The sequence below is a fragment of the Camelina sativa genome, chromosome 5, assembly GCF_000633955.1.
Source record: "Camelina sativa cultivar DH55 chromosome 5, Cs, whole genome shotgun sequence".
Lineage (NCBI taxonomy): Eukaryota > Viridiplantae > Streptophyta > Magnoliopsida > Brassicales > Brassicaceae > Camelina > Camelina sativa.
In genome coordinates, this window is record NC_025689.1 from 24349975 (window position 1) to 24364362 (window position 14388).

A 14388-nucleotide genomic window follows, 5' to 3' on the forward strand; every position below is an offset into this window, starting at 1 on the left:
CAGCGTGAGAATCTCTTTCACACCCGGTGTATGGTTCAAGACAAGGTTTGCACCTTGATCGTTGATGGTGGTAGCTGTACTAATGCTGCTAGTGAAGAGATGGTACAAAAGCTTAATCTCAAGACCACTTCACATCCAAGACCTTATCAGCTACAGTGGTTGAATAACAAAGGAGCTTTAACAGTTTCGCAGCAAGTGGTAGTGAAACTCACAATTGGGAAGTATGAAGATGAGCTGCTTTGTGATGTGATTCCGATGAAGTCCAGTCATATTCTTTTGGGAAGACCATGGCAGTTTGACAGAAGAGTGTTTCATGATGGCTACACCAACAGGCAGTCATTTGAGTTCAAAGGACGCAAGGTCACTCTTCTACCACTTACACCCAGTGAGATCTACAAGGATCAGCTTCACATGAACCGCAAGGATACAGAGAAAGTGTCTCACAGCCTGTACATCAATCACAGCGAGTTCAATAAGCTATTTGACCCAGAGATGACCACATTCATGTTTGTCTACAAAGAGACACTCGCTAGTACCAAGCCAGCAGAAGAGCTTCCACGCGAGATGATAGAGATTATAGAGGAGTACAAGGATGTATTTCCAGAAGAGATACCTCCAGGCTTGCCTCCAATACGTGGGATAGAGCATCAGATCGATTTGGTACCAGGTTCAGCTCTACCGAACAGACCAGCTTACAGAACCAATCCTGTAGAGACTAAAGAGCTGCAGAAACAAGTAGAAGAGTTGATGAACAAGGGACACATCAGAGAGAGCCTCAGTCCATGCGCAGTACCAGTCTTGCTCGTACCAAAGAAAGATGGTTCATGGAGGATGTGTGTTGACTGCAGAGCTATTAACAATATCACAGTGAAGTACAGACATCCGATCCCGAGATTAGATGACATGCTGGACGAGCTATGTGGGTCAACAGTCTTCTCAAAGATCGATTTGAAGAGTGGGTATCATCAGATCAGAATGAAGGAAGGAGATGAATGGAAAACAGCTTTCAAGACCAAGCAAGGGCTCTACGAATGGCTAGTCATGCCGTTTGGTCTCACCAATGCTCCTAGCACCTTCATGCGTTTAATGAATCATGCTCTCAGACCTTTCATTGGCGTCTTCGTGGTTGTGTACTTCGACGACATCCTCATCTACAGCAAAGGTCTAGAAGAACACTTAGAACACATCCGCCAAGTTCTAAATGTTCTTCGTTCTCAATCCCTCTTTGCTAATTTTTCTAAATGTTCGTTCTGTACTACTGAGGTTGTCTTTCTAGGCTTTGTTGTCAGTGCAGAAGGAGTTAGAGTGGACGATGAGAAGGTCAAGGCTATTAAGGAGTGGCCAACACCCAAAAACGTGGCAGAAGGAGCTTTCATGGACTAGCAGGATTCTACAGGCGATTTGTCCAAGACTTCAGTACTATTGCAGCGCCACTTACAGAAGTTATCAAGAAGGATGTAGGATTCAGATGGGAGGAAGCACAAGAGAAGGCGTTTTCAGCCTTAAAAGAGAAGCTTATCACTGCCCCTATTCTCTTACTTCCTGATTTTATGAAAACTTTTGAGATTGAATGTGATGCCTCCGGAGTGGGTATAGGTGCTGTTTTGATGCAGGATAGGAAGCCAGTAGCTTACTTCAGTGAGAAGCTAGGAGGATCGACGCTAAACTATCCTACATATGACAAGGAGCTGTACGCCTTGGTTCGGGCTCTTCAAACGTGGCAGCATTACCTGTGGCCAAAGGAGTTCGTTATTCATACTGATCATGAGTCCTTGAAGCATCTCAAAGGACAACAGAAGCTCAACAAGAGACATGCCAGATGGATGGAGTTCATAGAGACTTTTCCCTACACGGTTAAATACAAGAAAGGTAAGGATAATGTAGTCGCAGATGCATTATCCAGGAGGTACACTCTCGTTTCTACCTTGTCTTCTAAGCTTGAAGGTTTTGATAAAATAGTAGAACTTTATGAGACTGACATCGATTTTGCTGAGAGCTATGGCAAATGCCATAAGTTTGCTTTTGAAAACTACTATAGGCAGGATGGATATCTATTTTATAAGGATCGATTGTGCATACCAAGAGGATCCATAAGGGAACTGTTGATTAGAGAAGCTCACGGAGGTGGACTAGCTGGACATTTCGGAGTGTCAAAGACTCTACTTGGACTGCAAGAACACTTCTATTGGCCTCAAATGAAGAAAGACGTTGAGAAAGTCTGTTCTAGGTGCCACATCTGCAAAATGGCCAAGGGTAAAGTACAGCCAAACGGCTTGTACACTCCTCTCCCTATCCCTTCTCAACCTTGGACTCATATTTCTATGGATTTTGTTCTTTGCTTACCTCGAACCAGAAATGGTAGAGACTCGATTTTTGTTGTGGTTGACAGGTTTAGCAAAATGGCTCACTTCATTGCCAGTCACAAGACGGATGATGCTGTTATTGTAGCTAACTTGTTTTTCAGGGAAGTAGTACGTCTGCATGGAATACCTCAAGTAATCGTTTCAGACCGAGATACAAAGTTTCTAGGACACTTCTGGAGAACGCTATGGGCTAAACTCGGAACCAAGCTATCATTCTCAACCACATGTTATCCGCAAACAGATGGACAGACCGAAGTGGTGAACAGGACGCTATCTACACTCCTTAGGACCTTAGTAAAAAGCAATCTCAAGTCATGGGAATAATGTCTACCACACGTTGAGTTCGCATATAATCACGCTAAGCATTCTGGTACTCTGTTCTCTCCTTTTAAAATTGTTTATGGTTTTCATCCACAGTCACCTCTAGACTTGATTCCTTTACCTTTAAGTGTGAAGTGNTTGGTTGAATAACAAAGGAGCTTTAACAATTTCGCAGCAAGTGGTAGTGAAACTCACAATTGGGAAGTACGAAGATGAGCTGCTTTGTGATGTGATTCCGATGAAGTCCAGTCATATTCTTTTGGGAAGACCATGGCAGTTTGACAGAAGAGTGTTTCATGATGGCTACACCAACAAGTAGTCATTTGAGTTCAAAGGACGCAAGGTCACTGTTCTACCACTTACACCCAGCGAGATCTACAAGGATCAGCTTCACATGAACCGCAAGGATACAGAGAAAGTGTCTCACAGCATGTACATCAATCACAGCGAGTTCAATAAGCTATTTGACCCAGAGATGACCACATTCATGTTTGTCTACAAAGAGACACTCGCTAGTACCAAGCCAGCAGAAGAGCTTCCACGCGAGATGATAGAGATTATAGAGGAGTACAAGGATGTATTTCCAGAAGAGATACCTCCAGGCTTGCCTCCAATACGTGGGATAGAGCATCAGATCGATTTGGTACCAGGTTCAGCTCTACCGAACAGACCAGCTTACAGAACCAATCCTGTAGAGACTAAAGAGCTGCAGAAACAAGTAGAAGAGTTGATGAACAAGGGACACATCAGAGAGAGCCTCAGTCCATGCGCAGTACCAGTCTTGCTCGTACCAAAGAAAGATGGTTCATGGAGGATGTGTGTTGACTGCAGAGCTATTAACAATATCATAGTGAAGTACAGACATCCGATCCCGAGATTAGATGACATGCTGGATGAGCTATGTGGGTCAACAGTCTTCTCAAAGATCGATTTGAAGAGTGGGTATCATCAGATCAGAATGAAGGAAGGAGATGAATGGAAAACAGCTTTCAAGACCAAGCAAGGGCTCTACGAATGGCTAGTCATGTCATTTGGTCTCACCAATGCTCCTAGCACCTTCATGCGTTTAATGAATCATGCTCTCAGACCTTTCATTGGCGTCTTCATGGTTGTGTACTTCGACGACATCCTCATCTACAGCAAAGGTCTAGAAGAACACTTAGAACACATCCCCCAAGTTCTTAATGTTCTTCGTTCTTAATCCCTCTTTGCTAATTTTGCTAAATGTTCATTCTGTACTACTGAGGTTGTCTTTCTAGGCTTTGTTGTCAGTGCAGAAGGAGTTAGAGTGGACGATGAGAAGGTCAAGGCTATTAAGGAGTGGCCAACACCCAAAAACGTGGCAGAAGTCAGGAGCTTTCATGGACTAGCAGGATTCTACAGGCGATTTGTCCAAGACTTCAGTACTATTGCAGCGCCACTTACAGAAGTTATCAAGAAGGATGTAGGATTCAGATGGGAGGAAGCACAAGAGAAGGCGTTTTCAGCCTTAAAAGAGAAGCTTATCACTGCCCCTATTCTCTTACTTCCTGATTTTATGAAAACTTTTGAGATTGAATGTGATGCCTCCGGAGTGGGTATAGGTGCTGTTTTGATGCAGGATAGGAAGCCAGTAGCTTACTTCAGTGAGAAGCTAGGAGGATCGACGCTAAACTATCCTACATATGACAAGGAGCTGTACGCCTTGGTTCGGGCTCTTCAAACGTGGCAGCATTACCTGTGGCCAAAGGAGTTCGTTATTCATACTGATCATGAGTCCTTGAAGCATCTCAAAGGACAACAGAAGCTCAACAAGAGACATGCCAGATGGATGGAGTTCATAGAGACTTTTCCCTACACGGTTAAATACAAGAAAGGTAAGGATAATGTAGTCGCAGATGCATTATCCAGGAGGTACACTCTCGTTTCTACCTTGTCTTCTAAGCTTGAAGGTTTTGATAAAATAGTAGAACTTTATGAGACTGACATCGATTTTGCTGAGAGCTATGGCAAATGCCATAAGTTTGCTTTTGAAAACTACTATAGGCAGGATGGATATCTATTTTATAAGGATCGATTGTGCATACCAAGAGGATCCATAAGGGAACTGTTGATTAGAGAAGCTCACGGAGGTGGACTAGCTGGACATTTCGGAGTGTCAAAGACTCTACTTGGACTGCAAGAACACTTCTATTGGCCTCAAATGAAGAAAGACGTTGAGAAAGTCTGTTCTAGGTGCCATATCTGCAAAATGGCCAAGGGTAAAGTACAGCCCAACGGCTTGTACACTCCTCTCCCTATCCCTTCTCAACCTTGGACTCATATTTCTATGGATTTTGTTCTTGGCTTACCTCGAACCAGAAATGGTAGAGATTCGATTTTCGTTGTGGTTGACAGGTTTAGCAAAATGGCTCACTTCATTGCCAGTCACAAGACGGATGATGCTGTTATTGTAGCTAACTTGTTTTTCAGGGAAGTAGTACGTCTGCATGGAATACCTCAAGTAATCGTTTCAGACCGAGATACTAAGTTTCTAGGACACTTCTGGAGAACGCTATGGGCTAAACTCGGAACCAAGCTATCATTCTCAACCACATGTCATCCGCAAACAGATGGGCAAACCGAAGTGGTGAACAGGACGCTATCTACACTCCTCAGGACCTTAGTGAAAAGCAATCTCAAGTCATGGGAAGAATGTTTACCACACGTAGAGTTCGCATATAATCACGCTAAGCATTCTGCTACTCTATTCTCTCCTTTTGAAATTGTTTATGGTTTTAATCCACAATCACCTCTAGACTTGATTCCTTTACCTTTAAGTGTGAAGTGTAGCTTTGATGGCAAAGAAAAGGCTGAACAGGTCAGGAGGATACATGCTAAAGCTAAGGAGAACATAGAGAAAAGAACCAAGCAGTACGAGAAACATGCAAACAAGGGCAGAAAGGAGCTCGTTTTCGAAGAAGGAGACTTGGTGTGGATTCATCTACGCAAGGATAGGTTCCCAAAAGAGAGGAAAAGCAAGCTTCTACGACGAGCTGATGGTCCATTTGAAGTCATCAAGAAGATCAACGACAACGCCTACCAGATTGATCTTCAAGGTAAGTATAATATATCTTCAACATTCAATGTTTCTGACTTGCTTCCTTATTATGCAGATCCCGATTTGAGGACAAATCCTTTTGAAGAGGGGGAGGATGATATGATCGTGGCTAGCAAGGAGTCAGAAGCTGCAGAGAAACCAGAGATCGTGGGAAGGATCACTCGTTCAAGAGCTAAGGAGATGGCCAAGGAAGCTCATTCACTCATAGCTGACGGGTCATTTAATCTACCGAGGATCCAAGTCTTCAACATATCCACCTTGAAGACTTCACCCGGTAATGATAACTAGATAACTTAGGTGTAAAGTTTGTACTCTTTTTCCCATAGCTGAGTTTTGTCCCAATGGGTTTTCTCAGTATGGTTTTTAATGAGGCAAATGGATCACTACGTCGAGTTATCTAGAAGTCATTACCAATGGGGAATAATGTACAAGTCACCATGACTTCTGTGCTAATACAAGTGACTTCTGTACTACTACAGGTCACCTAGACGCTTCATTGTTTTCTTATTTCCTTTACATGCCTTGTTGTTTTATTTTGAACTTCCTGTTGTTTGGAGTGTCGAGCCTTAGGGTTGATTATAAAAACCCAATAGTGACGCCTCCTTGTTTGGTAGCGAAGAAGTTTTATGTAACAAGTATTGTTGAACCTTTCTTCTCTCAATCTGAACTCATGAATGCGTTCATGATTCCGAGTTTCTAAACACTTTGTGATTAAGAAACTCTTCACTCTGTTTTCGAATCCATATAACCATCCAACACTTCTCACCATCGAATCATTGCTCTTCTCTCTCGAACCTCACCTGCCATCACTCGCAATCCACTTGTGCATTATCACCATCAATTCACGTCGCCTATTACCTGTCATCAGCCTCCATCAGAGTTCCATCCTAGGGAAATCGTATTAACTGTAAATGCTGTGGTTGAACCAGTCAGGCCCGTAGTCGTTTGATTTTCAATAGGAGTTGGTTGTGTGGTTGTATTGCTTGCATATAGTATGTAATCAATTTGGGTTTTGTTCTTGAGATAAGATTTGCTTCCGTAGTCGTTTGATTTTTTGTCATGCATTTGGTATACTTATTTGTAGAGAAATGTTATTATTTGTTACTGTAATTATATCTCATTTAATTGTCAATATTCTTTGTATTAAATTTTAATATTACCGTTGATTTGTTTTGTTAAGAATATTTATATATTTAGTTTTTATTATTGTGTAATCAATTTGAACCTTCAAAACTCAGTGTCTAATTTAAGCATTCAATTTTGATTACGAAGCAAAAAAACAAACATGTTACTGTTCTATTATTAAGTTTGGTTTTGCTCTCATTCTATTCGTGCAACTGAATTGTTTTCCATATGCTTTTACCTGAAAGGGTGTCTTTTGTTTTTTTATGCTTTTCATGTTTTTTTTGTTTATAAAATTTATTTGTCTTGGTTTTGAATATTAACTAGGATTTAACCCGCGGTACACCGTGGGACAATATTTTTAATTTTAAAAGTTTAAAATTTATATTCTATTTATTTGTTATTTTATTATTGTTTTATTAATTTTAAAAATATAAAATTTTACAGGTATTTCATATAAGTATTCAAACTATAGGATTTTTGTATGGTTTTCAAGGTTTTTACTCGTGTGGTATATGTATAGTCTAGTAATACATTTATCTCCTGGTACACATCTAAAAGTGTTTTTTTTTTAAAAACAATTCTACTTAACTCCCTATATGGGATTAATGCCAACCTATCTCACCAAAATCAAAATAAGTTTTTGCGTAAAAAAAATAATCAAAATAAGTTTTTTTTATCAAGTTTAATTATGTTAATTGTTTTACCAAATTAGCATATTTTTATAGTTTATAATTTTTCCATGTCAATATATATAGTTTATGATAATTAATAAAATTTTAATTTTTTTGGTAATTTCTCAAAAAATAAAAAATTAACCAAATTATATGGGGGTTTTCAACATATTTAATGTGATATTTTATAATTGGATTTTCGGTTTAGGAAATTTATTAATGTTAGTATAATTATGGAGATTGTAAACTATTGTTATGGAAAATTTGTTGTATATCATTTAAATTTGAGAGATTCTAGCATCCATAAAAATAGTTTTGAAGATTTAATGGGTTAAAATTTTAATGGGTAGGGTTGTTTTTGGAAAAATCGGAATGTATAAATGTTGTTAAGATTTTATGGCAATAAATGTAACAAATGTTGGTCAATTTAAGAAAATTTAGTATTTGAGTTTCTCTGCAATGTTATTTATGGAATTGTTTTAGGGGTCAATGTTGTAAAAAACAAATTAAATAAGTAAAATTTAAAGGACATAAACCAAAATGTACTTCAAAAATATTAATATAGATTGTAATTATCATTTTTGTTTATCTTACTTGATAATGGTGTTATTAGTTGTTATATATTTTTAGTATTTTATGGGTTGTATATTGTTTTGGCAAATATTGTAATTTACTTTTCAATGAATCGAGTTTAATTGTATCAACTTGTAGCTGTTGTGTGTAGGTGGTGTAACAAATGAATAATTTATTGGCATGAATGTGAATTCAATTTTGTCCTCTTAATCCCAAGGACTATTAAACATATTATTATTACTAAAAAAATCATAATGTTGTTTTAATTCTTTTAAAATTTCATTTAGTTTACTTAATTTTGTTTTTGATTTAATTATTACTTTAAACATTTTAAAAGAATACTTTAATGCAAAAAAAAAATAACATAAATTTGGACAAGTGGCAGTCTCTCAATTGCTTACGTGACAGTCTCTAAAATAAAATTTTAAGAGTGATTCTCTACTTTATTATATAAAATCTATTTTAAATATGAGACTAAATCACCTAATAGAGCATCGGTTCTTGAACTGTTGGGATTTAGAAGTGGATGTGTTGCTTATGGTGTAGGAGAGTTTAGACATACAATATTTTATGGAAATCTTTGGTAATTTATTTTGGATATAATAGTAAGGTAGGATTTCAGTTAAGTATAGATGCCATTAGAAACAACTTTTTGATTTTAAAATCTAAAATAATTGTATGTAAGTTGTAATAGGTTGATTCTGAAAAAAAAATTTTAGGGACAATAGAGATAAATTTTCCAAAAAAAAATAATTGTATGAATATATCATACAGTATCTAAAGTTAAAATTTAGAATTAAAATTATTGTATGATACATATCATACGATCAATTTTGGGTGTTAAAAGGTTATTAGGAAATGGTTCCATAATGGTAACAAAATTGTCAAAAGAATTTTAAAGACCACAAAAAGGTGAGCACATGTTCATTCATTGAGTCAGAGAAGAGCCCTGAGGCTGAGATGGGCACATGTGTTTCTTTGTCTATATACGAGACAATGGAAAAAGAAAAACAATTCAGTATATTTGGAAAAAGAAAATATTGGGTCGATTACCCCATCCTTAGGAACACTTAGGAGTCGATTATCCCATCCTTAGAAGCTTTCGCATTTTGATTGTTTACATTTTTATTCCTTACTTGATCCCTTATCCGAACAGGTACACGATCACTTGCTTCGAGTATACCCTCGAGCTGTTCATACTTCCTTTGCTTACTCGATCACCCCACCCGATTCTGTAATCGAATGCTTGCATCGAGTACTTAGGTCGTGTGGTTTCTTGTTTATATTCTTTCTTTTATTGTTCTAGGATTGTTAGATAAAACCCCTATTATTGCTTGGCTTGACTTGCTTGCTTCTGATCATATCTTATCTGCTAGCATAACGACCATTTGGATTGATAACCCTTTGTACTACAACTGCATAGGGAATTGATACCCTGGGTGAAAATCCTGTTATCAATTTGGCGTCGTTGCCATTTGGTTGAATTTAATTTGCTACGTTTAAGATTTCAGCACTTGCTAGATCAAGTTCTGTTATACATCTTGGTTCATTACTGACTTGTTCACTTTCGTGTTTGTTTGTTTTGCATTTCAGGTACGACCTGAGCACCCACCCGACCCGTCACTCGATCATCTGAATCGGGTTGACCTTCGTGTACTCACTCGGTTCACTGATTGTGCATGAAAAAACGATCCAAGGGTAGCCAACACTTGAGTCCTTTCATCGACAACATCGACAGACCAAGGTTACTCCGTCAACAACAAGTCCAGCAACCACAACCACCAACAATTGAGGAGACAATGAACAATCAGAATGGTCCACCAGCTCCTCAAGAGAGGACCAACATAGGAGCAGGAGATGCTCCATCTACTCACACTCAAAGACATGGCATTGTGCCACCTGCTGTTCAGAACAACAACTTTGAGATTAAGAGTAGTCTCATCCAGATGATACAAAGCAACAAGTTTCATGGATTGCCAATGGAGGACCCATTGGACCATCTGGATGAGTTTGATAGGCTTTGTAGCCTAACCAAGATCAATGGAGTTAGTGAAGATGGATTCAAACTCCGGCTTTTCTCATTCTCTTTGGGAGACAAAGCACACATCTGGGAGAAATCACTCCCCAAAGAGTCCATCACCACTTGGGAAGCATGCAAGAAGGCGTTTCTAGCCAAATTCTTCTCCAACTCCAGAACCGCAAGACTGCGAAATGACATCTCCAGCTTTGTTCAGAAGAACAATGAGACGTTCAGTGAAGCTTGGGAACGTTTCAAGGGATACACTACCAGATGCCCTCATCATGGATTCAACAATGCTTCATTGCTTAGTACACTTTACCGAGGAGTGGTCCCTAAGATACGGATGGTTCTGGACACCGCAAGCAATGGTAACTTCCTCAACAAGGATGTTAATGGGTCATAAAGGAAGTTTTAATTATGTAGTCTTAACTAAAGATCTATGTCTTCGGATATTGTTGTGGTTTTGTCAATTTCGCATATGGTTGTGGTTATGTCTATAAGCTTTAGATAAATGTTACAGGACACTAGGGGTCATGTGTTCAAGTGGACGGATACATGTATGATTCAAGAGATTGAAGACTTGATACAGAAAGTTAATAATCTTGAAGGAGCTTCGATGAAAATGGAAAAATATTTCTGTTTGTGAATTAGAAATTGGCATTTTGACAATGGATACTCGTGTATGTTAGGCTGTGGTTGAGAAGGAGGTTGGAGAGTTGAAAATGCAGCTTTGTAGCTTGTAGAACATTGTAGTGTTTGCTTTGGTGATGATTTTCTTCTTTAGGTTTATCTTTTGAATTTTGTTTTAGTGAATGTATGATATAAGACCTTAAGTGTTGTAGTGAACGAATGATGTATGATGTTGTATTGAATGAATGATCATATTGCTTCTTTTTAAAAAAAAAAACCCATAAAAGACATACAAAATTATGAAAACATGTTAATATTGTTCTCTTAAACCAAGTCTTAAGAAAACCAAATACATATCATATTGTTTTAAGAAATCCATAACAAGGCATACAAAAAGAAAAAGAGACCATAAGTCTCATAACAAGCATACAAATTAGAACACTACAAGAAAATCATGTATTCTTAGCATCGGGAAACCGCTATCGAACGATATTATAGCGTTTTCGTAAATGCTCTATCATTGCCCGCGATAATAGGTCTGACACATTAGATAGCGCTTTACAGTGTGCTATTTATTGGTAATATAAAATAGCGTTTGTACACGTGCTATATTCGTTTCTATAATAGCAATTTTGTTTTGTTATTTTATTTTAATTAATAGTGTTACTTAATGTTATAATTTTTTTTAAAATAGCATTTGTATTATGTTATTTTATGTCGTCAGTTTAACTGATTTTTGATTAATTTATTATTTTATGAATTTAAATATAAAAAGGTTAAACATTAAAAATCCTAAACACATTATGAAATCAAATTTTACAATGTTCTAAAGGCATAAACTAATAAATCAAAATCCAACCACACAGCTCAAAGTACACCACAATTTCACACAAACACAAGTTTATCATTAGGCCACGCAACTGTTGTACATAAAGCATCAAAAACTAATTACACTTCTGAATTTGGTCTCCACACTTTTGCAAATCCAATCTTTGATACTTCTATCCATACCTTGCTAGCGTTCGGACCTAAGGGGACAAAGTAGATTTTGTCGTCTGGATTGGTTGAACAAACCATGCCTTCTACACTACTTGTCATGAATTATTACAATCCAACAAAATGCACTTTTTCCATCTGATTTGGTGGTGTTGATGCTGCAACTTACAGTCTATAATCCAAACAATTCAGACACTTATATCAGAAGTGACCATCACCAATAACAACAAATATAAACTTAAGCAATAGATAGAATTGTTACCCCAGGTAATGTTGCTGCAGATGATGGTCTTGTTGGAGGTATAATATTACTCAGCAATATCTTCTTTATTGGCCATGCGATAAAGGCATCAAGTGCATCACCCATCTAGACCATATCATCAGTAGGTCTCCACAAATAAGCGTCATGTTTAACGACCTTCTCAACCTTTACGATTGCAGTATTAGGTCCGAGACAGATATAGTTGGCCTTTTCTTTCAGATCACTTGACCACAAACGAACCTTAGCAACTACTACATCCTCCGAATTCCAATCCAAGATGATGATTTTTTCAAGTGATGCCTAAGTCATTCTACAATCTCATAATAATTTAAGAGTCAAAGTAAAACATTACCGATGAACCAGCTTATTGATTTTCAAATGGGGATGTCGCATCATTGCCCCAATATAATTTTATCAGCTGGCCATGCAATTTTTGTTCCCACAGCATCCCCAAGTGAGACAACCATGGTGGTTGGCCTCCATACAAACGCATCTTTGTTTGTTACAGATTTGACAACGACAACTGCCGCATTAGGACCAATTGCAATGCGACCAATCTTGTAATTTGGTTCGGCTGAGCAGAACTCTCCTTCCCCGACAACAACATCATCTTCTAAACACCAATCTAGAAGTTGACACCTAGTTAAAATTTTACTACCATTACTAGCCTCCGATGCAGAAAATCATCAGACTATGGAAAGAATAATAAAGTTGATACAAACACAAACACTACAAGAAAATTGAGTTTTAATAGCACTATAATATAGCGTTTGTGGCGATAATGCTATGGTTATAAGACCTGTTTATTTTAGATAGTGTTTGTATATTTGTAAACGCTATGATATATTGTTATTTTCGTTTCACGTGTTTTTTAGTTTGGATGGGTTATTTTTAATAGCAATACCTAATTACAAACGTTATGATAGTGTTAGGCGGTAAGCAAAAATTTTAGTACCGCCACACTTAGAAAAATTTAGGCTCCAAAACTTTTTTCCCCAAAAGAAATCCCAATCGACAAAAATTTTGCGACAATAAAATCCCCAAATACTCAGAACCCTAAAATTTTATTTTTCTTCCTCTCTCACACAAATCTTGATTTTCATAATCTTTGCCGAATCTCACTCTCTCCTACACAAATCTCAATCACAATACCTAATCCCAGATCTAAAACTTTATGTTCCTTCAAACCAAAACACTGTAATCCATTTTCCCCTTTTGTTCGATTGTTGTAGATTCTTCCGGTAAATCGGTTGCTCTCTCTTTCTCCAAGCTTGGAATATTAAATGTTTTCCAGTCTTTTTGCATTCCTCCGATTCGCAGAAAGATAATGAATATTATGGTTAAGGAAGCTTCCTTATACAACCTTAAGGATCTTGTTGATAAGTTCATACCCGCTCGAAGCTATTGGCAAGGAGAATGACAAGGCTAACTCAGAGCATCTACCCTCTTCATAAGGTTTTCATCCGTAAAGTCAAGATCCTCAAAGCACCCAAATTTGACCTTGGTAAGCTTTTGATTGGCTAATATGTAAATGTGAGGATCACAGTTTATTTTAATATTAACCGTTGATAAGATTAGATCCAACAGACACAAGTTTAATGTTTATTTTTATTTTATTTTCTCTTGTCTTACTCGCCTCCGCTGTCTTCTCTTCTCCATCTTCCTCTGATTCTCCCTCACGCAGTGTGTAGCTTCATCTTCCTCCTCGTCTTTTCCCTTTTATTTTTCTCTTCAGTTCATCTCTTTCCTTCTCTTTCTCTCCGCCGCAATGGAATCGAGTATTTCATGTCGTTGCTTCTAGATCTGGTAAAGAAAGTTTTTTCTTCTCTGCAATTTAGTTTTAACAACTTGAATCTCTTTCTTCCATGTAAATCTAGCTTAGATTTTAGTGAACTGTATGTATGTGTTAAGTAAATATGTTGTGTTTGTTGCAGATCCACTAAAACTATTTGCAAAAGATTTGACTTCTGTTATTTCGAGTAAGATTCAATCAATTGACTAATATTTTTTTTTTAAGAAGAATTATATGAATCGATTTTTATTTAAGTGGGACTGTAAATTTATGTGGTCCAATGTGTTTGATTGTATTTGGCTAAGACTCTAATTTCTCTTGGTGGTTGATTATGCAGGAAATATTATATTTTACAAGAGACATCTTACTGGGAAATATTGGGAGATTCAGAAGAACTATGAAGTATGAACATCAAAGAGTGTGCAAAGGAGTCAAGATATGACAACATAAACTCAAAACAACCTTCGGATTCAGCTCGAGAAACTGAACGCTCAAATCATTTTTTGCTCATTTCCATCGTCTTTATTTTCTTTCACGTCATTAGACTTTATTGTAT